Here is a 21,957-nt window from a genome sequence, read left to right as displayed (position 1 = left end):
CGCACAACCCTTACAGTCTTGGCCCTCCCGTCTTCCATGATATCCCTGGGGTCAGCTACATAGCGGGGCACTGCAAACAGACACCGCAAATACAATACAGACGCCAGCAGCTAAAGAGCATCGAGAGAAAGATACCTACTATACCAAGATCAGTCATTCACCAGCATGTGGGCAAACTCTGGAGCTTTCTGAGAATTCATATAAGCGTGTAATTTCTTTTAAGTCAATTAAACAGAGCTCATCCACAAACCAATCTTGGCAATGCCATATGGAGGCAGAGACACCTCATATTTATAAGGTGCACGTGGACATACATATATGTATATAGACACAGAGATCTCACAGTTGTCCTTCTAGAGTTTAAAAGCCCTCTTTCCCCCCCCCCCTTTATTCTCAGGGATTACATTTAAGTTCCTGAGAGCCCAGGTAGATCATTTATATCTCAAAGGCACAGGAAGAGAAATACCAATTCCTTCTAGAAAGCTAACTTCCTCTAAGGGTATACGCAAAAACCAGTTTCAGAATGTCAAAAGATTCCCATTTTTGGCCATTTTCAGGGATGTTTAAGTTTCTAAATAGCCAAGTGAGTGTAAACAAATAACAGTAATAGACAGTGATCCGTATCATTCACTCACATGCACATGCCTCACTTTCAGAGGAACGTGCATCAGCATTCAGTTTAACCTTCGCCTCAGCTGTTAGCTCGGCCTCTGTGGCTTTTCTTAATATAAAAAGCAGGGGCCAAGTCCATTCTCTAGTAGGTCTGGGATCGGGAGGGTGGGAGGGAGGGAGACCCAAGAGGGAGGAGATATGGGGATATATGTATAGCTGATTCACTTTGGTATAAAGCAGAAACTAACACACCACTGGAAAGCTATTATACTCTAATAAAGATGTTAAAAAAAAAAAAAAAGCAACGGCCAGCCCACAGCTGTGGCCACTGCCCTGTTTTTCCCCCGCAGCAGTGGCGGTCAATATCTCTGCACCAGCCTTAGGGGCGTCTACGAGTTCTCCGTACTCTCTTGGTGGCTCCCATTCATCAAGGGCAGCCACCACAGGATTTCTCCCACTACTTTCAGGACCCACGTGTTAGCGGACGCCCCCCGAACACTCTCCATTCCTCGTCCCCATTTCCCAACATCTCGGGGCTCTCGGGAGTTTCCTTGGTCTCCTGGCTGCTCCGCCGATTGTTGGGCTGCACCCAGCAGGCCTATGTTCCCTGACCTTGCGCATCCTTGAGACCAAAGAAAGAGCCCAGACTCAGCAACAGAGACATCAATGGTTTCGCGAATGGGGGCTCTTACACCTCCGAAGCAAGGTCCTGGCGCTGAGGCAGGAGGGAAAGGGGCGGGACAGAAACGCCGGGTAAATGAAGGGGCAGAGCGATAAGACCGGCTAGAACCAGCTGAAACCAAGGTGGCTTTGAGAGGAGTCCAGGCGTTGACCTTTTAGCTCATTATACCTTCACTGTGACACTCAACGTCACTCCCCCTTACGCCACGACAGTTCCGAGGGGGACCATAAAAAGCCAAAAAGTGGGCAGTGGCCCAATTCATCAGAAAGCCTCACCCTTCCCCAAAACAGCAAGAATATTCCTCCCACTCGTTAGCACAGGTAATTACTTAGCCCATAAAAAACCTGCCCCAGGGCCGCTCTCAGTTTCAGACACAGTCCGCGTTCTGCCTATGGAGGGTGTATCCCTCTAAATAAACTTGCCTTCACTTTTCTTTGGCCGGCTCTTGGATTCTTTCCTGCGTCGCGAAGCCAAGAACCCTCACTTGGCAGTCAGTCCATCCTAAGAACTCCTGCGGGTCTCGGGACGGTGGCATCTCCCTCTCCCGCCACAGAGCAACACCCCACCGTGCGCGGCAGGCAGCGGGCGAGACATGGCGGCTCCCGGGTGGAGGGGGAGGGTTACCAATTATAGGGGGAATTGACATCCGGTTGGCTCATCGGTTACCAGGGAAACTTGCAGGGGGCGCCCCGCCCCGCCCCGCCCCTCACCACCCCTTCCCAGGCTATCATGGTGGAGATGTTCTGACCTAAAGGTTGGAATGACCACCAGCAGGAGTTGGGGCTAGTATGTAGGAAGGTCAGCCATGGGAGTAGGGTGCAGGTGAAGCAGGCACTGGTCCTGCAGGGGATGGACAGAGAGCAAGGCGACAGCCATCTTGGGGGGCCTGATCATACCACCCGTACATGGAACACCCTTAATCCGTGTCTGATTTTATTCTTACAGTTTTAGTTTTGTGAAAAACGTCTTTTTAGGCTGAGAGGAAGGGCAATATGGGATCACACCTGAAAAACAGTCTTCCTTGATGTCCTGTAAGTTACTCCACACAGAAAACCTATTCGTGAAATCAACTCTGATAACATTTAGGTGTGTTTAATGCACACACATGCCGTCTCCTGATACAGAAGGTAGAAGGAATCCTCCAGCTCTGCTTTTTGGTATATCTGTGCTTCTCAGTGTAATCACTCTCTTTTGAGGCTTTGAATTTATATACACATTACAGCCACAGGCATGCAGGAGTATATTTTTAGATCACTCTCTAAAAATGGAGCGGGGCTAAAGCTGGAATCAACATAGGGGGTGGGGTTAGACAACCAACCCTGCCTTCTCCTTGTCTTCACTGACAACCAAGTCTTACTCTCCCAGCCTGGATTTCAGCAGATTCTTTCATTTTCTATCCTAGAATGAGTGGTGTAGATCTTAGCAACTGATAAGTGTAGAGTTTACTGTTAAATAATAAATTTCCAACTCCCCCTGGAAATTTGGCTCCTGACAAATGTTCTTGAAAACTTTTAGGATGTGCATGCATATTTCAAGGGCCCCTTAAGTGAAATCAGTCTCATCACAGCAGATCCTCTTCAGGCTGTGGGCTCCCCAAGAACCCCTCCCAGTGAACACAGTGAACTGCTGTCCAGGGAGTCCTCAAAATATGGGGAGGACAAACCTTTGCTCCCCATCCCCATTCCCTTTTTCCCTCCAGTGCATCCAAACAGCCCAGGAGGAGGTCCTCAAGGCTGATTACTGTTGCCAGGGCAACTCTAGATTGATCCTTCACTCTAGTAATATCAGCAGATCCCCCTGAGGAGTGGGGAGAGTGATTTGGTGAAGCTCTCTGGGTGGGCGGGGAGAGTGGTTTTTGTTTTTATCATTAGCACTATCTGTTCCCAGCCTCAAAGAGTCAAAATTTAAGCTCTGGAGAAATTCTCAATTTGATAATGATTGTACTGATTGGACTGAGAAGAAGAGACCTCTGGGATTACTGGGGAAGACCTCACTGGAAGAAGCTTAATTTTCCAGGGTGGGGATAAGGGGAGGAGTCGGGAAGAAAAGAGAGAGATGGGAAACAAATGTTATTCAGCTGCTAAAAGGCAAAAAAAAAAAAAAAAAAAGCCAAAAGGAGCCAATCTTTTAGTTTGCCACCTAGGAAGATTTAGAAATGTGGGAGAGAGGAGAGAAGGGGGCTGGTGAGAAGATCATTTGGAGTTCCCAACAATATTAAAGAGAAGTGGTTCTTTTCACCCAGTATCTTGGAAAAAGCCTTAAGGCAGACAAGAACAAGGAAAGATATTAGTAATCCTATCCCAGAATTAATGGCATTGACAGCGACACAAATCTGTTATGTTCCAGCTTAAACTCAAAGATGATCAAACCCTGGTGGAGATTTAGTTTGTGCTTTCAGAACGACAGCAGTCGCTGTCACTTCTTTACTTTATATACTATTTTGCTTCTAAAGGCCTCAACGTGCCTGTTTCTATTACTCCAGCCTGCCTTCAAGAAGAAAAAAAAAATCGAGGGAACAGATTGTGAAACATTCCAGAGAGAAGAGATTTGGCAAGTCATCCTATTTCAAAAATGTGTTATCAAAAACACTCATTCGCCTTTCACCTTATTCATTGTTTTCTTTCTGTTTTAAAATTTTTATTAGAGTATAGTTGATTTACAATGTTGTGTTAGTTTCAGGTGCATAGCAAAGTGAATCAGCTATACATATACATATATGCACTCTTTTTTAGATTCTTTTCCCATGTAGGTCAGAGAAAGACAAATATTCATTGTTTTCTGATGAGCAGGGGTGGAAGGAGAGCCAGGTTTGCTCTCAGATTTGCCAGGGATGGAAGCCCAGGCTCCAGTATTAACACTGCACCGTTTACTAAACCTCTCTGAACCTCAGTTTTGATACTTATCACCCCTAAAATGGGAAGTATGTCACCATTAGAAGAGGCTTATGATGAGAGTTAAATGTAAGTGCCCAGCCGGTTATAAGCACTTAGAAAACAGTCCCTATTATTTTCTGTTAGATCTAGTGACTCCCAGACATTAAACTATTATGTTAAGAGGACTTAACAAAAGGTTTATAAACTATTTGGAAGAACTGATTCCATGCAGGCTTGGGAATTGTTTTTAAATTCAGAAGAGAAAATGTTATTTTATCAGTATCGCTTAAATACCATCGCTGTTTCCTTTAAGAGATGAAGTTGGCCTGGGCCCACATTGCATGCATATTTCATCTACAGTCCTCACATATGTGTGTTTTGCTCAGCAAACAGCATAATATGGAGCAACTCTTTATGGAAAATAAGAGTGATGTCATCTGCCCAGCAATAGCAGGATATGAACTCGTACTCCCCCAGTGCGGCTGAAGCTACACAGCTACCAGTGTGCTCTGAGGAAAGGACACTATTTTGAATGTTTCCGGACTCGAAAGCTTTGATTTTCTTCTGAGAAATCGCTGGGAGGGTGTAATATGATTTCCACGAAGAGCAATGGGTGTGCGGGGCCAGAAATAGTTTATTCTTTTGAGATGCCTAAGGAACACATTGAAAGTGTTTCTCACGTTTCAGAACAGAAAAGTAGAAAATAGAGCAAATGTATTCCATTCCCTTTTATGTTAAAGAAAACGGTCCCTCTGTCCTTTCAAGAGCTCCAGTCTCAGGGAATCTGCTTAGACTTGCTATTCAGTCTGCATTCTTCTGGGGCATTGCTGAACAGATTAGCTCCAAAGAGGACTTTTAGTGCTTCTCTGGTGATTGAAGTTGTCTTAAACAAGGATTTCAGGATGGCATGGATGAAAGGAAGTCAGATATTTGGGAGTGATCTCTCCTTGAGGAAATCTGTTTGCTTTGCTTTTCTTAGAGCACATCATGAGAAAAATTTAAACTTTATTCATGAAACTGTATTGAGATGGCTTAAATTCCATTCTTTGTATCTAGGTACAGTGTTCTTCATTAACATTGATCTCCCTATAGAAGAACCTGCCTGGTTGCTTGGAATTCAGGCTTCAGTCTATTAAGAACTAATCCTCATAAGCTTGGAGGAATTGCCAGCCTGGGCCGCACTGAGAGGTCTGCTTGGTGTAGCTGGAGGGTCAACTGGTGGTCCTAGGGTTGATTTCATCCAGAAGATGGGTTTGGTTAGGTAGAGCTCTTAAAAAGCATCTGAGGGGCTTCCCTGGTGGCGCAGTGGTTGAGAATCTGCCTGCCAATGCAGGGGACACGGGTTCGAGCCCTGGTCTGGGAAGATCCCACATGCCGCGGAGCGACTAGGCCCGTGAGCCACAACTACTGAGCCTGCGCGTCTGGAGCCTGTGCTCCGCAACAAGAGAGGCCACGATAGAGGCCCGCGCACCGCGATGAAGAGTGGCCCCCACTTGCCACAACTAGAGAAAGCCCTAGCACAGAAACGAAGACCCAACGTAGCAATCAATCAATCAATCAATCAATAAATCTTTAAAAAAAAAAAAAAAAAAAAAAAAGCATCTGAACTGGAATGCCTTCAGCCGGGGGCTTGTACTTCCCTTTTCTCTTCGGACACTAGCTCTCCCTAATAAAATTACCACTGGCTTTGGAATTATGTGAAATTACCTGCCCAGCTTCCAGAGGCATTTGAGTCTGAGGCTCTGAGACTGGATAGGACATCCAACAAGATGAAAGTAGGATATGAATTCTTGTTCAAAGTCCACTAAGGCCTGACTGTGATCATGGTGAACTTGGATAACACGTCATATACCCCAAACCCTCAGTTTCTGTTTCTCTACCATTGGTTGCCTACAACTCTGTTCCCTGTCCTCACTCTGGTGTCCAGGCTCAACAGCCCTTATCTGGACATAGCCAGGTTCACTGCAGAGCAGAAAAAGCACAAGGCGGAATCACCAGCTTCTCTTAAAACTGATAAATTAGGAGTTTGGGGATTAAGCGATACACACTACTATATATATAAAATAGATAAACAATAAGGACTTACTATATATCACAGAGAACTATATTCAATATCTTGTAGTAATCTATAATGGAAAAGAATCTGAACACATACATTTATATATATATATATATATATATATATATACATCATATATATATATCTGAATCACTTTGCTGTACACCTGAAGCTAACACAATATTGTAAATCAACTATATATGCCACTTCCAGTTACATTTCATTGGCCAAAGCACATGCATAAGCCTTACTTTCTAGGAGGGAACAGATATCATCCTTCCACAAGAACAGGCAGTGAATATTTTTAACAATATGTAATTAACTTAATAAGTTAATAAAAAGTATCTGTGAGCTTAACAAAAGCTAAGTGAAATGGTAAGGGAGGAATCCAACCTTCCTTCAATTAGAAAGTGAAAGTGATATAAGAAAATGGTAAAGAATAAAAATTCTGTTTTTGTATGCCCAATATCCATTCCACCTTCTACCTAATAACAGGATCTCATTTCCCCTTTGAAAACTATTATTTTTCCTCTTTTGCAATTGTGGTGGAACTACTACTTCAGATATCCTTCCTCTGCCAGCTATATACCTCTGGGCATCTGAATCATGGTACCCAAACAAACTCAATCATCTTGGATATCTGTGGTAGACACAGAGGTGCACCACTCAGATTTCCCTTCAAGGAAGGACTTGCTTTCCAGCTATGGGGAGTGATATCAGTGGACAACCTCAGTTATCAGAAACTACAAGGTCTACCTTGACTGTAGAGAGCCCCCTTGCCCAGGGTTGTGCCTTTTCCTGGGCAGCTCTGATATGGAGCAAGGTGGAATTACAAAGACCTGGCCATTTCTGCTCAACTCAGGAGACTGTGGTGGGAAGTACTTACTCCAAATCTCCCCCTGGGTTGGCTAAGGCTTTGTTGGATCTGCATTGTGGACAAATTCTTTCTCTGTCCAGTCATACTTGCTCCCTCTTCCCTTAACATGTATTGATCCCTAATAAATACCTGTGACTCAACTCTATCTCAGTATTTGCTTCTGGAGGACCCAACCTATGACAGTTAATGTAGCAGGGAAATAGAGACAGTGGGAGAGTAATGCACCAGCGATTCTATGCCTCCACTGGAAATGAAACATATTTATAATACCCACAGACTGTTGGCCAGAGCTAGCCCAATGGCACCACCTAATAGGAAGAGGGGTAAGAAACATGATATTGAAGATGAGATGTTTGGAGAGCGCTACTCTGTCCGTCAACAGGTCCTTCCAGAGGTACAGCTTCTGTACTGTTAGCTGTAACACATCTTCCCAATATATTTCTTTTCAATTAATTTAGTCCACGTTAGGGTCTTTCACTTGCAGGCAAACAACTTTTTCTTATATAGGAAGACTTAGTATAAACTCCTTTTTTAATAAGGCTGGATGAGAAAGAAAGGTAAGAGATTAAACAGTAAATAGGGTTAGGAGAAATATTAGTTTTATTGGCTGAGATGGAAAAATCCACTAAAGGGGATGCTGTGGGTTGAAATGTGTACCCCAATTATTCTTATGCTGAAGTCCTAACCTCCCGGTATTTCATCATGTGATCTTATTTGGAAAGAAAATTGTTGTAGATGTAATTAGTTAAGATGAAGTCCTTAGCTAATTAATTAAGTGGGTCTCTAATTTGATATGCTGGTGTCCTTATAAAAAGAGGAAACTTGGCAAGAACATGGGGGAGAATATCATGAAGACGGAGTTTGGGGTAATGCAACAGAAGCCAAGGACAGTCAATGATTGCCAGCAAACCACCAGAAACTAGGAGAGAGGCACCGAAACAGATTCTCCCACACAGCCCTCAGTAGAAACCAACCCAGCCAACACCTTTATCCTGGATTTCTAGCCTCCAGAACTGTGAGACAATAAACTTTTGTTGTTCTAGCCACCAGTTTGTGGCACCTTGTTACAGCAACGCTTGAAAACTAAAAAAAAGAAAAAAAAAATGGCATTGGTTGAATATACAGGGGAGTGACACAGAAGTTTAATGGAACAAAGCCTTGGAGCAAATGGAAAGGGTTAGCAATTACATAATAAACAGCAAAAAAAGAAGAATATATTTTCTTCTGATAATCTGGTGAAGGAAGAAAGAACATAAAGACTGGTGTGAATAATGGGACTTGGGGGAGACTTTTTAAGAACATGAGTAAACCATTTTAGGTCAATGGCTTAAACTCTGATATATGTCTTTAAAAGTTTGGGGAACCCCGAAAGCACCCCTGTTTCTAGAAATAATCTGTGATAGTGATTTTATAACTTGACCGATATAAACACTTTTAAAAATATTACTCTCTGTCATGATACTCCTTTAAAATTGGACATGGTTTAGTGGTAGTGATTAAAAGCAAGGGTTCTGGACCCAGAATATCTGAGTAGAATCAGGCATCACAATTTTCTATTGTGACACTGGCTAAGTTACTTTTTAAAGTTAATTTAAGAATTTTAGTAAATTACTCATCTATAAAGTGGAAATGGTGATAGTATCTAACCTCAGGATTATTATGAAGATGAAAGGAAATACTGAAGAGGATTAAAAGAGGAAAAAACTGCCTCTTTCTTCCTCTGCAAAATGAGAATAGTAGTGTCTAACTTATAAGATGGTTATGAGGATTAAATTACATGAGCTGAAACATATAAATCACATATAAAGGGCAGGGACTGGTACTGAATAGTGCTCAACAAATGTAAGTTATTACTATTCTTATTATATCCTCTAATATAACAATTTCCAACTAATATAAACTTTTCTACAAAAATAAATACTTTTATTTATTACCAGTGTCTTCCTATCAAGGAAGATGGAAAGTAACACAACAGAGATATAGTTCAAGGAAGATATTTTTGTACTCTTAGAATTCTGATTTTAGGGTCTTCAGTCTTGATTTTTTTCAGGATTTGTCTTTTTATATTTAAAATAATCAAGAATCAATATACATCAAGAGGCTCACTACATCTAGATGGTAATTTTATTTTCTCTGCCCTGAAATTTTTCTAGCTTCTATTTTGCTATTCGCTATCTGTTTGCCTGCTCTATATTTTATGTTACTACTCTGCTTCTACAAGTCAGTTATGAAACTTGCTAACATTCTGCATAATCAATTTCCTAAATAATTGGCCTTTACAACAGTTTTCCATTGTATAGTTTTATGCCATCTTAACTTTTTAAGATGTCATTTTACATTTATTAAAAAGAGATGTTCCTCCTTGTGAGCAGCCTTAAAGACCTCTCTTTGGGGCATGGCTTTTCTCTTGAAGGCTGCTGACATACCCAGGTGACTCACTGTCATAAGACAGTGACATTAATAAATTTTATTTCTTTGCACTAGGTCATCCCTTCAGCAAGACGTAACCTCTGCAAAAGTGACATTCATGAGACTATCAATCTCCTGCTGAACCTAGAATTTATTATTCTTATATTCAGTACAGATCCACCGCACTGATGTGGTGCATGGTGCATAATAGCTGTTTAATAAAAAAATTATTAGAAGAATCGTGAGGAGACACAGATCCCATTACTATGACTCAACTGGCAGTTTTGCAGGACAAAGTTTATTTACCAAAATGGCCTGAAATTGCTTTCCCTTACTTATTTCAAAGCCATGTTATAAATTTTATAAATAAGGAAATTAATAGGATTTAAAATGTGTGTAAAATTGATTTGTAATTGTACTCTCTAAATTTACTTTTAAAAATTAATAAAGTTGAGTTTTCTGCTTACGTAATCAATATATGGACTTCTATTTCCTGCTAAACTTTAAGATCTAATGGTAGACAATTTCTCTCATCATAACAACTAGGAAAATGGATAAATTATAAATATCATATTTTTTAATCACTGGAGAGCTGTGCACATGAAAAAGATCTAGAAGAATAAATCCGAACAGGGAAAAATCCATCTCATTTGGTAGAATTTAATGACTGTTTTCCTCACTGGGCATATTTGTAGAATCTAAGCATAGACTGAAGACCAGACCTTTCATAGGTAGAGGGATACTGGTGAGGAAGTTAGTATTTTATAACCATACAGTCTCATGTGAAAAATTAGAATCTGGATGAGCTACCAATGATGAATTTATTTTCCCACACAGGATTTTTGCAGAGTGCCAAGGAAGCGTGGGAATTAACAATACTCCGAGCCAAAGTTCACTAGAAGTTTGGGTCTTTAATAAAATACAAGAAAGTTCTTGCCTTTGAGAGATTTGTAACCAGAGGTAAACTGAGTCTGATTAGGGCTACAAACCAATCTTGATGTACCTTACTTGCTGAATAAATCAAGGTGTCTCAGTGATTCTGCCTGCCAGAGAAAAGGAATACCATCTGGGGGAAAGTAATATCGTCTTTAGTCCTTATGGTCCTTTTACACACAGGGTTCTATATCAATAAAAGATATTATGAAATATATAAGGAGAAAACTAAGACTCATAATCAAGAGAAAAAAATAGCCAATAAAAGTAAGGCAATATATGACTCATTAGAAATGCTTTAAAATAAATACACATATATTAAAGAAAAGTGAGGAAAATATGAATCAATAGGTAATTCCAACAAAGAGATAGAATGTCTAAAATAAACCAAATGGACGTTTTAAAACAAAAACACAAAATTATACATTAAAAACTCATTATTCATAACAGCAGAAAAGATAATTAGTGAATATGTAGACAGATCAATAGGAATTATTTAAACCAAAGGAGAGAGAGAGACAAGAATGAAGAAATCTGAACAGATTATAATAGAATCATGGGAAACTGTAAACTACTCTAACATACATATAATTGGGATCTCAGAAGGAAAGGAGAAAGAGAAGAGAGAAGCAACGTTAAAAAGATACTGATGAGTAAGTTTACAAAACTGATGAAAGATAAAATTTAGAGATTCAAAAAGATAATTGAACTCCAAGCAGGATATATATATAAAGAAAAAGCACACATTGACACATCATAATTGAATTTCTGAAGACTAAAGATAAAGAAAGGTTCTTAAAAGCAACCATAGAAAAAGACATTGTCTTCAACTGTCAGAAAACTTTTCAGTAGAAACTATGAAAACCAGAAGATACTGGAATAGTATCTTTAAAGTGCTGAAAGGAAAAAAAAACCTAGAATTCAATACTCAGCAAAAATATGATTAAAAAAGAAAGGTGAAGTGCAGCATTGGAGGTATAGTGGTGAGCATAGCTGCCTTCCAAAACTGAAGGTGAAATTAAAATGTTTTCAGACAAGTTTCAGAGAACTTATTGACATCAGGCCCACACTATAAGAAATTCTAAAGCAAGTTTTTCACATTGAAGGAAAATGATCTTATACAAAAACATGGAATTTCAGAAAGAAATAAAAACATTACAAGGGATGAATATATGGATAAGTATAAAACATTACAGAGTCCATAAACCAACAATAAAAACAATGCACTGTGGGTGTTATAATTATGTAGAAATAAAATAAATGACAACAATAGAATGGAGTAAATGGATTAAACTGTTGTGAGGGTCTTGCACGGTTCAAGAATTGGTAGAGTGCTAATTTAAGATAGGCTGCAATAAGTTAAGAACATGTATTATAATCAAAGTACCACTACAAACAATATAAAATGTATAAGTAAAATTGAATGAAAGAAAAAAAAAAAAGACTGCTAATGTTTCTTGATTAATCCCAAAAAAGTTAGAAAAGGAAGAACAAAGAAACAAGCAACAGTTTGAACAGCTAGAAAGCAAATATTAAAATGGCAGACTCAAGTTGGTCTATATCAGTAATTACATTAAATGTAAATTGTCTAATCACCCAATGGAAAGACAAAGTTGTCACATTAGGAAAAATAAATATACATACCCAAGACCTAAGTATATGCTGTTCAGGAGAGGCATGCTTGACCTCTAAGAACATAGATTAAATGTAAAATAATAATAATGTTAATAAGGATAGTAGTAATAATGTGTTATAGCATGTAAACCCTAACCAGAAGAAAGCTGATGTGACGATATTAGTATCAGAGAAAATAGGCATTGATGGAAGTATTAAAGAAAGAAATAGGAATCTTTTATAAGGATAAAAGGGAATAGTCAAAAGGAAGTCATAACACGCCCAAATGTATACATACCTAAATGGTTTCAAGATATATATGTATATATATCTGACAGAATTTATTGGAAAACCAAACAAAATATCAGTTATTGTTATAGAGTCTAAAATACATTTTTAAAAGAACAGACCAAAAGTCACATGGGATATAGAATATTTATTTGAAAACCCTATTAACTAATTTGAACTAGTTGACATTTATGCCCCAAAACTACACCAAAAAACTACAGAATACGTAGTATTTTCAAGTGTATTTGGAATATTTACCAAAACAGGCATTATACTAAGCAGAAAAGCAAGTCTACATAAATTTCAAAGGATTGAATTCATATAGTGACCACAATAAGATTGTTTGACCACAATGGGATTAATCAAGAAATAAATAACAATAAGACTAGAAAATCCCCAAATCTCAGAAGAACACTTTGTCCTAAAGAAATTGAAACTGCAATTAAAAAATTTCCGCCAAACAAGCACACCAACATACCAAAGTAGGAGAGGGCAACTTCTGGCCCAAATTATTTCATTAGTGTATTTCTTACAAGCATTTGCAAGAAAAATAATACATCTTACACAAACCTTTCAGATAGTGGAGAATAGGAACACTTTCTAACTTACATTATGAAGACAGTCTGACCCTAATACCAAAAGCAGAAAAGGATATATCAAAAAAATAAAATTATAAGCCTATATTTCTCATAAACATATAAGCAAAATCCTAAACTAAATATTAGCAGATCAAATTTAGAGATATAGTAAAAAGATATTATATTATGGCCAAGTGGGATTTATTCTGGGATCATAATCACGTTATCAGAGTAGGGGAGAAAAAATATATGATATGATTACACGCAAAAAAGTGATAAAATTTAAGACTCTTTCAAGATAAAATTCTCGGAAATGAGGAATATAAAAGAGTTTCTTCTCAAAGTCAGGGATTATTATCATGGTTAAGTGTGCTGGACCAAGCCAGGCTCTTGAGTTTGAATTACGGCTCATCCACTTACTAACTGTGCCTTGTGCAAATTACCTAATATTTCTCTCAGTTCCCTCATCTGAACAATGACAATAATATTGTTTCTCATCAGAATTAAATTAATTAACTTAAGCAAAATACTTACAAGAATGCTTGGTCCATAATAAATACACTATAGACCATAACTATTATAATTAGGGATGCTATTTCTACACTGTCAGCACTTAGCATATTACCTAGAACATAGCAGATGCTAAATGAGTGTTTTCTAAATGAATGAATGAATGAATGAGCCTACAGGGATACAGTGTCTGCTAAGTGCCCAGCACACTGGTAGGTACAGAGGAGAATATAAGCATCCACTCTATCTCAACCCCTTTTTTATCACTCCTTATGACTGCTTTAGACAATACAGTTTGAGGGCATCTGAAGAAAAAAACCATCTCTGACCAGGGCGGATTTCAATCTGGAGGGCTGTGAGAAGACACAGAGAGATGCTTGCCACCTTCTAGCACAGGAGGAAGATGATCAGAAGGATGGAAGAAAGGTCTGAAGGGTGTGTGGGGGGAGGTGCATGCAAAGGGGAGAAAGAAAGAGAGGAAGAGAGATCAGACTAAAAGCCAGGAAATTGGGGTTAATTCTCTGTGTGGCATTGTGCAGTCATTTAGTACTATCATTTACTCCATCATATTGGAATTATTTATGCTCTATTTGTTCTCAATAGACGGTGAACTCCTCAAGGAAGAATTCATGTCTCATCCATATGTTCTGTGTTCCACATGGTAATGCCACATAGCTGCTTTGGTAAGAGTTTTTCAAAGGAAACTAAACTTAGAGCGTCTATTCTTCATTTCTGAAGAATACCTTCCTACTCACCTTTAGGAATTATATTAAATGAGAGAGTAAGCATTGAAGACCTTTAAATATCCCAAGGGCTACAGAAATGTGTGCTGTTACTAGTGGATTTATAAGAAATAGCAAGCAACCAATACATATATAAAACACTTCAGAGTTTACAAAGCATTTTTCATATGCATTACCTAATCTAATCTTGGCTGACACCTAGACTTTGAGGAAGGCATTATTATGCCAGTTTCTCAGAAGCTCCAGTTTGAATCAACATTTTAGCAATAAAGATATGCTTTATATTCATTTAGGGACACGTTCTCAAATGAATTTTACTGTAATTCTTATCTAATAAAATGTTTTTCTTTCATAAGGTTTGAATGTTTGCATACTAAAAAGTTTCATTTACTGGGGTCTGAATGTAAAACATATATATATATATTTTACATATACATATGTAAGTAAAATATATATATATGCCTCAGCTTCAGAGACACTTCAGATGTAGTACATTTCTGGTTTAATACTTTTGAAATAGATATATTTGTTTTTAAGAGATAAAATAAAATTTGAGAGAGAGTCGAATTTAGGAGTTTAGACAGACTTGCATCCCATTTCTCATTTCTCTTATGATCCTGGGCAGATCAGAATCCTTACCTGTAAAATGGAGAGAAAAATTGCATATAGCTCCTAGAGTTATTTTGAGGTTTAATTAAATAATGCTTGAAAGGTATTTAGCATTGGTCCTGGCAAATAAAAAGTGTCCAGCAAGTAACAGCTTTATCTATTATGTATTATTAATAAATATATAAATTAATAATAGCTATTATTAAAATACCTTTGAGTTAATAATAGTAAATGTAGGGGGTACTTTTGTTGTTTGGGTCTTTTGTTAGGGAAACCACTGACAAAGCTTTGGTATGATTTCTTGGCCAGTGAATAATTCATAAGTGAGTCCAGCCTAGAATCCAATAAATTATAGCATCTTGATCCAGTCTGTGGTCCCAGCTTGTATTTATTTCCCATGTCTGCTCTAACAATTCACAAAAATAATTTAGTGGCTTAAAACAGCAAAATGTTTTATTATATAGTTCTGGAAGTCAGAAGTCTGAAATGGGTCTCCCTGGACTAAAATCAAGGTTTCCCAGGACAGTGTTCCTTCCTGGAGGCCCTGAGGGAAATTCATTTTCATGCCTTTCAGCTCCTAGATACTGCCCACGTGCCTTGGCTTGTGGCCCCTTCCATCTTCAAAGACACCAATGTTACACTTCTGTGTGCCTTTCTTCCATAGTTACATCTCCTGCTGACTCTCTTTTCTGTCTCCCTCTTCCACTTTCACGCACCCTTGTGATTATGTTGACCATGTCTAGATAACTTAGGATACTCTTCCTATTTTAGGGTCAGGTTTTTAGCAACCTAATTCCACCTGCATTTAATTTCCCTTTACTATATAATCTAATATGTTCACAGTTTCTAAGGTTTAGGACATGGACATCTTTGGCAGGGGAGAGGGCATCATTCTCTCTATGACATAGCTCCAAATCATAGTAGGTTAGAGTACAGTGATCTGCTCCAAATCCAAATTTAGAAAAGAGGCAGGTTTTGATTCTGATTTTGAGTTTTGAACTGATACCTCCAATGGCTCCAGGTCCTGTTTTTATATGGCCCTGTGTTCCTACCAGCGTGGAACTTCAGATACACCCAGCCCACAAAACTATCCTTGTTTCTGTGACTGTCATGTGAGATCAGGAAATCCAGCCCAGCTTGAGGTGACAGCAGGGATTGATGACAGTTTAAAGTCCATGTCTTTTAATTTTTTTTTCTGGTTTCCTGTATTTTTCTTCTTCTCTGAAAACCACCTAAGAAGGTCCAGTGTTTATAGCATCCTTCAAAACCCCACATCCAATTTCCTGGAAAGTCAGGAAAGCTCAGTGGTGAAATAAAAATGTCAGAGGATTTAGCTGCTGTGAACTCACCCTGGCAGTAGAAGAAGCTGTGGTTTGGGCTTGTGCAAGACACAGCCAGCCCTGGGTTATCCCACCTGGACATGATAATATGAATAAGCATATATCAGGGGTCTCCTCTTTGCCAGGTGCTTTATAGGTAGCATCTCTAAGTATCATCACTATCATTTTGAAGCAAATAAAACTGAATTTTAAAGGGGATAAATAATTTGTCAAAGAACATTCACCTTAAGGTAGCAGTGTCTGGAGTCAAAATCACTGTCTCTGATTCGAAAGGCAGAGATTTCCCAGCTCCTCCAAGTCTCTTTCTTGCACATGCCTTATGCTCATCACAAAAGCCTGCCTTTCTGACTAGAATGGGAGCTCTTGGTGATCTGAATTACATCTTTTTCATATGTTTCCAGCACCCAGCCTTGTACCTGATGTGTAGTCAGGGTTCAGCAATGTTTGCTTATTTTATGAAGGTATGATTTAGTTAGGACACTGTATGGGTGTTTTAACTGCACCAGCCTACAGAAAACCCCATATCCAGATGAGGCCCTAGAAAGGAAACATCGACTTAGGAACTTGTGGAAAATTAGCCAGGGAAATTTTTTCTCCAGGAGCATTTACATGGTATTTGACTTGGCTTTCTGAGACGTATTAATCAATCCTCCAAACTCCATTCAGGGCTCCATGCCACTCATTTGGAATCAACTAGTATTTATCTACTGAGACACTTGGGAGGGCAAAATGGAAAATGCAGCCTTTCAATGGAGTGCTTTAATTTAACCCCTCCCACTCAATTTCAACTAAAACTATCTCAAATTGCAGGGATGCACTACCCTTCCTAAAAGAAATACACTTAAAGCTAACTAACTCAACACACATTTATGGAGCTACTTGTACCTACTAAGTGTCAAACCCTGTACTTGTCCCTCTGAATGTTTGCATATTAAAGACCTAACAAATGATCAATCCCACAAAATGCTACATTCACCTGATATTCATATATAGGACATGTATAGTGCTCTACACACACAGGCTAAAGCCTCTTCTAAGAATTGTTCAGTTTGCTAAGGACTTTTCCTTTCTGGATGACTTCTGAATATCCTGGAATATTTTTAATAAATGGCTAAATTGTCCTTTGACACATTATCCCCAACATAGCCAGACCAGGAAAATAAATGAATCATATAAATGCTTGAAAAAGTCAGGCTCCATCATCATGCATAAGACAAGTGACAAATATGCTAATTATTCAAAACAATTTCTTTCTTTCTTTATTTTTAAAGCAGTTTTGGGTTCACAGCAAAATTGAGAGAATGGTACAGAGATTTCCCATACAAGCCCTTCCACCATACATTTATAGTCTCTCTCATTGTCAACATCCCCCATTAAGGTGGTACATTTGTTACAATTGATAAGCCGACATTGACCCATCATTATCACCCAAAGTCTGGAGTTCACATTAGGATTCACTCTTGGTGTTGTACATTCTGTGGGTTTAGACAAATGGATAATGACAGGTATCCATCATTATATTATCATACAGAGTATTTTCGCTGCCCTAAAAATCCTCTCTGCTCCACCTGTTCATCCATCCCCTTGACAACCACTGATCTTTTTTAAGATCTCCACAGTTTCGCTTCTTCCAGAATGTCATATAGTGGGAACCATACAGTACGTTACCTTTTCAGATTGGCTTCTTTCACTTAATAATATGCATTTAAAGTTCCTCCGTGTTTTTCATGGCTTAACAGGTCATTTCTTTTTAGCACTGAATACTATTCCATTGGCTAGATTTACCACAATTTATTTATCCATTCATCAGTGACATCTTGGTTACTTCCAAGATTTGGCAATTATGAATAAAGCTGCTATAAACATGACGGTACAGATTTTCCTGTGGACATAAGTTTTCAACTCATTTAGTTAAATATCAAAAAGTGTTACTGCTGGATCGTGTGGTAAGCGTATGTTTAGTTTTGTAAGAAACTGACAAATTTTGTTCCAAAGTGGCTGTGCCATTTTGCATCCCACCAGTAGTGAATGAGAGTTCCTGTTACTCCATATGCTTGTCAGCATTTGGTGTTGTCGGTGTTCTGGATTTTGGCCATTCTAATAGGTGTATAGTGGTATCTCATTGTTGTTTTAATTTGCATTTCACTGATGATATATGATGTGGAGACTTTCTTCATGTGCTTATTTTCCATCTATATTTTTTTCTTTGATGAGGTATGTATTAAGGTCTTTGGCCCAATTATTAATCAGGTATTGTTTTCATCACTGAGTTTTAAGGGGTCTTTGCATATTTTGGATACCAGTCTTTATAAGATGTGCCTTTTGCAAATATTGTCTCCTAGTCTGTGGCTTGTCCTCTCGTTCTCTTGATATTATCCTTTGCGGAGCAGACATTTTTAATTTGAAGAGTACAGCTTATCAATTATTTCTATCATGGATTGTGCCTCTGGTGTTTTTTTTTTTTTAAATTTTTATTTATTTATTTATTTATGGCTGTGTTGGGTCTTCGTTTCTGTGCGAGGGCTTTCTTTAGTTGCGGCAAATGGGGGCCACTCTTCATCGCAGTGCGCGGGCCTCTCACTATCGCGGCCTCTCCCGCTGCGGAGCACAGGCTCCAGACGCGCAGGCTCAGCAATTGTGGCTCACGGGCCCAGTCGCTCCGCGGCACGTGGGATCCTCCCAGACCAGGGCTCGAACCCGTGTGCCCCGCATTGGCAGGCAGATTCTCAACCACTGCGCCACCAGGGAAGCCCGTGCCTCTGGTGTTTTACCTAAAAAGTCATCACCAAACCCGAGGTCACCTAGATTTTTTCCTATGTTGTCTTCTGGGAGTTTTGCATTTTACATTTAGGTATATAATCCATTTTGAGTTAATTTTTGTGAAAGGTGTAAGGTCTATGTCTAGACTATTTTTTTTTTTTTTGCATGTGACTGTGCAATTGTTCCAGTACCAATTTTTGAAAACACTGTCTTTCCTCCATTGTATTGCCTTAGCTCCTTTCTCAAAGACCAGTTGACTTATTTATGTATGTCTATTTCTGTGTTCTCTATTCTGTTCTATTTTTATGTTTTTGATCTATTTTTCTATTATTTTGCTAATACCACACTGTCTTGATTACTGTTGCTTTTTAATAGTTTTTGAAGTCAGGTAGTGTCAGTTCTCCAATTTTGTTCTTCAATATCACGGCTAATTTTAGAATCAATTTGTAGATATCTACTAAATAACTTGCTAGGATTTCGATTGGAGTTGCCCTGAATATATAGATTCAGCAGGTAAGAATTGACACCTTGACAATACTGAGTCTTCTTATTCATAAACATGGAATATCTCTCCGTTTATTTATATCTTCTTTGATTTCATTCATCAGAGTTTTGTAGTTTTCCTCATATAGAGCTTATACATATTTTGTTAGATTTATACATCAGTATTTCATTTTGGGGGTGCTAATGTAAGTGGTATTGTGCTTTTAATTTCAAATTCCAACTGTTTATTGCTGGTATATAAGAAAGTGATCGACTTTAGTATACTAACCTTGTATTCTGCAATCTTGCTGTAATTGTTAATTCTAGGAGGTTTTTTGGCAACTTCTTTCAGATTTTCTACATAGATGATTATGTCATCTGCAAACAAAGGCAGTTTTATTTCTTCCTTCCCAATCTGTATACCTTTTTAAAATTTTTCTCTTCTTATTGAATTATCTCAGACTTCCAGTATAATGTTGAAAAGCAGTGGTGAGAGAGACATCCTTGCCTTGTTCCTGATCTTAATAGGAAAAGTTCTAGTTTCTCATCATTAAGTATGATGTTTGTTATAGGTTTTTTGTATATATTTATTATCAAATTGAGGACGTTTCCCTTTATTCTCAGTTAACTGAGAGTTTTTATCATGAATAATGGGTAATGGATTTTGTCATATGGTTTTTCTGCATCTATTGATATAATGATGTAATTTTTCTTTTTTAAGCCGTTGATGTGATGATTTACATTAATTGATTTTTGAATGTTGAACTAGCATTCCTGGAATAAAACCCTTTTGGTTGTGGTGCATAATTCTTTGTATACATTGTTGGATTCATGAGAATATTTTGTTGAAGATTTTTGCATATATGTTCATGAGAAATATTGGTCTGTAGTTTTGGTTTGTAGTTTCCTTTTCTTGCATTATCTTTCCCTGGTTTTTGTATTAGGGTAATTCTGGCCTTATAGAATGAGTTAGAAAGTATTCCTCCTGTTTCTATACTCTGAATGAGAATGTAGAGAATTGAGATAATTTCTTTCTTAAATGCTTTGCAGAATTCATCAGTGAACCTGTCTGGGCCTGATGCATTCTATTTGGGAAGATTATTAATTATTGTTTTATTTTCTCTAATAGATATTTGCGCCTGAATAGGCTTATTCAGATTGTCTATATCTTCTTGTTTGAGATTGTGTCTATCAAAGAACTGGTCCATTTTACCCAGGTTATCAAATTTGTGGGTATAAAGTTGTTCATAGTATGCCTTGATTATCCTTTTAGTGCCCATGTGATCTATAGTAATGTTTCCTCTTTCATTCTTAAAATTAGCAATTTATATTCTCTTTTTTTTCTTAGTAAGCCTTATTAGAGGCTTATTGGTCAAAGATATGGCCTTTGGATTTGTGATTTTCTCTATTGACTTCCTGTTTACTATTTCATTGATTTCTGCTCTAAATCTTCTTATTTTTCTTCTGCTTCCTTTGGATTTAATTTGTTCTTTTTTTCTAGTTTCCTGAGTTGGAAACTTAGATTATTGATTTAGATCTTTCTTCTTTTCTAATATATACATGTAATGCTATAAATTTCCCTTTCATCACTGTTTTTGCTGCATCCCACAAATTTCGATAAGTTGTGTTTTCATTTTCATTTAATTCAAAAATATTTTAAAATTTCTCTTGAGATTTCTTCTTTGATTCATATATTAATCAGAAGTGTGTTGTTTAATCTCCATGTATTTGGAGATTTTACATTTATCTTCCTGTTATTTATTTGTAGTTTAATTCCATTATGGTCTAACAGCAGACATTGTATTACATATATTATTTTAAATTTGTTAAGAACTGTTTTATGGCTCAGAATGTGGTTTGTCTTGGTAAATGTTTCATATGAACTGAGAACAATGTGCTATTGTATGAAATAGTTTATAGGTGTCAATTATATCCAGTTGATTGATGGTGTTGTTGAGGTCAACTATGCCTTTACTGATTTTCTGCCTGCTGGATATGTCCATTTATGATCGAAGGATGCTGAAGTCTCCAGCTATGATAGTGGATTCATCTATTTTTCCTTGCAGTTTTATCAGCTTTTGCCTCACATAGTTTGACTCCCTCTTGTCAAACTATGTACTCTCTCACCACTGCTTTTCAACATTGACTCCCACATATTAAGAATTCTTACATTTTCTAGGAGAATTGACACTCAAAATTCATGGACTAGAACACTAGTAAAAATAGTAACTATCTGAATTGGAAAAAATGTACAGCTAAATTTCTCTGCATTCTATAAATTTTGATAAGTTGTGTTTTCATTTTCCTTTAGCTCAAAATATATTTGCATCCTATGTCATAGTCAATCTTTGTAGCCTTAAACATGGGGCTTAAGACTTCTATTTAGAGACGTAGGTCCCTGAAGATCATTTGCTTCTAACATAGAATGCAATGATCACAATTAAAAGTCTGATCCAGGATGTAGCTTTCTTTATTTATGTGTTGTTTCAATTTAGGAGGAAATGTTTTTGCAATTCTTCATTTGCACACTTTCTCACCTGTTAGGTTAACACTACGGAAAGTTTGCAGTTCTGGAAGCCATTAAATT

At 37.8% G+C, this 21,957-nt stretch overlaps 1 long non-coding RNA gene across 5 annotated transcripts in view; it reads left to right on the top strand.

Annotated features, from left to right (window-relative positions):
• The window catches only part of LOC309647108, a 111,768-nt gene that overhangs the window by 71,455 nt on the left and 18,356 nt on the right, over positions 1-21,957 (top strand). For 2 of the 5 annotated variants that reach the window (XR_014255798.1, XR_014255799.1), the window contains one exon: positions 9,588-13,714. This is a non-coding gene — a long non-coding RNA (uncharacterized lncRNA). The other 3 variants (XR_014255795.1, XR_014255796.1, XR_014255797.1) reach the window with 3 other exon arrangements.

Source organism: Balaenoptera physalus, assembly GCF_965194825.1.
Source record: "Balaenoptera physalus genome assembly, chromosome: 17".
NCBI classification, from domain to species: Eukaryota; Metazoa; Chordata; class Mammalia; order Artiodactyla; family Balaenopteridae; genus Balaenoptera; species Balaenoptera physalus.
This window is presented reverse-complemented; position numbering and strand designations above follow the sequence as displayed.